The 4,401-nt window shown below is 44.7% G+C and overlaps 1 non-coding gene across 1 annotated transcript; it reads left to right on the forward strand.

The window, feature by feature from the left end:
• The first annotated feature begins 3,936 nt into the window (after nt 1–3,936).
• On the forward strand, nt 3,937–4,023 carry TRNASTOP-UCA (transfer RNA opal suppressor (anticodon UCA)). Its single transcript has one exon. It is a non-coding gene; the product is annotated as a tRNA-Sec (tRNA).
• The last annotated feature ends 378 nt before the right edge of the window (nt 4,024–4,401 follow it).

A 4,401-nucleotide genomic window follows, 5' to 3' on the forward strand; every position in this document is an offset into this window, starting at 1 on the left:
CTGGGGTGATACGCTGGTTCTGGTGACAGTAACCTATCTATCTGCAGGGCTGGGGTGATATGCTGGTTCTGGTGACAGTAACCTATCTATCTGCAGGACTGGGGTGATATGCTGGTTCTGGTGACAGTAACCTATCTATCTGCAGTGCTGGGGTGATATACTGGTTCTGGTGACAGTAACCTATCTATCTGCAGGGCTGGGGTGATATGCTGGGTCTGGTGACAGTAACCTATCTATCTGCAGGGCTGGGGTGATATGCTGGGTCTGGTGATAGTAACCTATCTATCTGCAGGACTGGGGTGATATGCTGGTTCTGGTGACAGTAACCTATCTATCTGCAGTGCTGGGGTGATATGCTGGTTCTGGTGACAGTAACCTATCTATCTGCAGGGCTGGGGTGATATGCTGGTTCTGGTGACAGTAACCTATCTATCTGCAGGGCTGGGGTGATATGCTGGTTCTAGTGATAGTAACCTATCTATCTGCAGGGCTGGGGTGATATGCTGGGTCTGGTGATAGTAACCTATCTATCTGCAGGGCTGGGGTGATATGCTGGGTCTGGTGACAGTAACCTATCTATCTGCAGGGCTGGGGTGATATGCTGGGTCTGGTGATACTCCCTTTCCTTACTACTACTACTGTGGTGCGGTCAGTACATGGATTGAATACAATACATTCATAGTGTAATATAACATAGAGGGGTCCGCACGGCGTTGTAGGTTTCCTCATCCTCAGGCTTATGCTCTTGGTTCCGCTCCATTGCCGCTACGTGTGTTTTTACCTCTAGGGACAATGTGATATCCAATTCTCATCGCCCCCCGCGGAGTCCACCTGTGCGCCTATAATAGCCCTAAGCTTTCTCCTCTCCAAACAGATGCACATAAATCTCTCTCGTTTACGAGAATCCTCTTGCGGACGCGGTGCCGGCTCCGTGATTTTTCCTGCGGGTGTTGAATAAATATAAATGGCTATTTACTTTAGCATAATGGTGAAATATTCATTTTCAATGCATGGCCTACCTAAGAAGCTTTCCTTAATTTCTCAGATGATACATCTTCCCATAGAATAGAAAGAAATGTAATGAATTGGAAGCGTCTACACTTGTGCGGAATTAGCAGCTTAGCATACAATTACCGGATCACCCCGGGGAGGAACGTGCCGGAACTTCAGTAATAGATTTATAACTGGAGATATGGACTGTGGAAGCAATGGCCTGCTGTATACCAAACCCCGACATGGCTTCACTACCCGTATATAGGAAGAGGAAGGCAAAACTAGCCAAAACTAAGAGGCCTTCGGGATGTTGTGTTCTCTACAACACTGGAGACTTTGGTGCAGAGTCATGAGGATTGGCGTACTATAAACCCGGCTCTCCCATCTCTCTGTATCAACTAAATCAAAGTTGTCGCCTCCATTCTTAATACACTGCATGTTTTCACACTTTATTATCTGTGTATTTCTATTTCCTGTATCTCAGTCTATGTGAGACCCCATCCCTCTAATCTCTCTCCACAAAATGACACCTTATCCTCCTGTCTTTGTGAGACCCCATCCCTCTAATCTCTCCCCACAAAATGACACTTTATCCTCCTGTCTTTGTGAGACCCCATCCCTCTAATCTCTCCCCACAAAATGACACCTTCTCCTCCTGTCTTTGTGCGACCCCATCCCTCTAATCTCTCCCCACAAAATGACACTTTATCCTCCTGTCTTTGTGAGACCCCATCCCTCTAATCTCTCCCCACAAAATGACACCTTCTCCTCCTGTCTTTGTGAGACCCCATCCCTCTAATCTCTCCCCACAAAATGACACCTTCTCCTCCTGTCTTTGTGAGACCCCATCCCTCTAATCTCTCCCCACAAAATGACACCTTCTCCTCCTGCCTGGACTTTTTATACTCCCTATGAGCAATCCGAGACCTCTGACTTGCAGTTCCTTACATGATTGGCTATTCCTTGTCATAAGGGCTACTTGCAAAGAATTATGGGAAATCCCTCCTGATCCCTGAGGTGATTTGATTCTTCTTCTCCGCTCTCTCCATGTAGCGCCTGCCATTTTAGTTGGCGCATGCAAAATGGATTGTTTAAAACCTGTAACACAAGACAATCCATGCATCTTTTATATTCTGCAGTGTGTGGATAGGATTCAAATCCCATACATTACACTGATACTGTTGCACATCAGAGCGGGTCAACTACCGGTGACCCTGTCGTAGTTACCCTGCGGTGCACTGACCCAATGTGTCTAAAGCTCTAGATAAACCAAAAAGCAAATCCATAAATATCCTATCCTACTAATATTATATAAATGAGAAAGTTTGGATGTTTATTACTCAATAACAAAAAGAAGGCTGAATAGATTTGGATGAAATTTAGCACATAGATAGTTTGTCACCTCGATTAACACATAGGCTGCTGTTTATCCCGGTAAATGACACGGCTTCACGACTGTTATGAATATATGTTCATATACTACGTTAAACTGCAGGACAATTCAGCTAATTGCAGTTTGCAGATAAAGCTACTCTGTTATCTCACTATGTAAACACACTGTGTACAAGCATCTGCATATTATCTGGTCTGCATAAATGTTCTGTGTCTCATTCGACCAGGTGGAGGGGGAGCGGAGAGAAGTACAGGAAGTGAGAAGCAGATACTTCAGGCAGTGTACTTAGATACTGAGAAGGCAAAACCCCTTTAACCCGAATTGGCAGTTTCCCAATTTTAAACGACTATCTAATTTGTGGCAAAATTATCAAAAAAATGAGAGCTATGAAGAAAGCCAGAAGTGAACAGACTTCTCCTCAAGCGGAGCTGAGAAGGATTGAGCAAGCTAGGCGTCAAGCAGCTTTTAGAGCAACCGAAGGACCAGAGGGGATGGATCATTGACGCCAACAACACGCTCATTATATGGCGAGCTGCCGGAACAATCATAGGCGCGGCGCGATGAATGGGTTCAGCGGCAGGGAGCTTGAGAGCTGCCAAAACGCCGTAGCAGGCAGATCATCGACGCCAACAACACGCTGAAGCTAGTTATACATATTTTATTGGTCAGGTTTGCCAGGGGGCTGTGGTCAGTTCGCCCGGGGAATGGGGTGGGCTTTCCCCAGGCAGCAGGGTTTGAAGCCTGCGCCCCAGACCACGGAGGCTCTGGTGTTGCTGCTTCCTATGTAAGGACTACAATGTTCATACATGTAATCTTAGGGAGAGGCAGAACTTCTACATTTGTATATTTGTTTCTATTTTGTCAGAAAACTTCCAAAGATAAACATGTAAATAATTCCATTTTTAATTAATTCTTTCCACTTTCCGCCGCTTATGGCCGGAGAGATAACTATTCTCATTTGCATACAAGGCTGCTGCAAGGTGTTCTGGGTAAAGACCGGGAGCCTCTTTATATTTCCTTCTTATCAGCAGCGGCACATGATGTTTTTAACCCTTTCAAGACCACAGTATTTTTCTTTATTTCAATCCTGATCTGGTGGATATTCCTCAGAGGTCTCTCGCTACTATTGTGGCGAAAAACAGTCACAAATTATTGATTTGCCGCTATTTGGCACCACTTACCGTGTTTGCACCAACCTCACCACTTTTCAAGCAGTCGGGCCTACGCCATATTTATTAGTAGCCTCGTTATGAATTAACAGCGCCCTCTTATGATTCCCCCACCTCCCCGCCTCAATGAATATCCATCTGCTTTATGTAAACAACTGAGCAGTCGTCTCCCATCATGCTTTGCAGCAGACTTTTATGTAAATGAGGGAACTCTTTGCCTGAATTAAGTTTTACATCTTTATCCAAGATGGACTGGAGTGAAAAAAAAAATATTAGTGTTAAAATATTAATTTTGACAACAACAACAACAAAAAAAACAATGAAAATTGTCCTCCCTAGGAGGACAAGCTATAAATACAATCCTATTGAGTAAAAGACACCGACTAGATGAGCATCAGTGGTCTGGGGTGCAGGCTTCAAACCTGTAGCTGTTGAGAGACAGAGTGGTTCAATTCCACCTTCTGGGCGGCCTGCTCCATCCTGACCGAACAGCGCCACAACTGTCTACAGGATGTGTCTGGTATTACAATGCAACCTCATTCACCTCAATGAACTATAGTACTACACACAGCTTATAGACAGGTGTACACTCTTTTTGGAAACCATTCATGTTTTTTCTAAATATGGACAACCCCTTTAAGGCTGAAGCTATATAAGATTGCAATGCTGTGCTATCACGTCATGACTAATGATAGTAAATTTGGCTGTACCATGACCACAAAGGCACCGCATACCCACAAACCCGCCATTGTCAGATATCTGTCCCTGCTGGATATCAGCATGACTGAATTCACTATCATTAGATGCAACAGCAACACAACATTTGTCATGCAGCCAAAAGTCTGC

Source organism: Leptodactylus fuscus, chromosome 4 (genome assembly GCF_031893055.1).
Source record: "Leptodactylus fuscus isolate aLepFus1 chromosome 4, aLepFus1.hap2, whole genome shotgun sequence".
NCBI lineage: Eukaryota > Metazoa > Chordata > Amphibia > Anura > Leptodactylidae > Leptodactylus > Leptodactylus fuscus.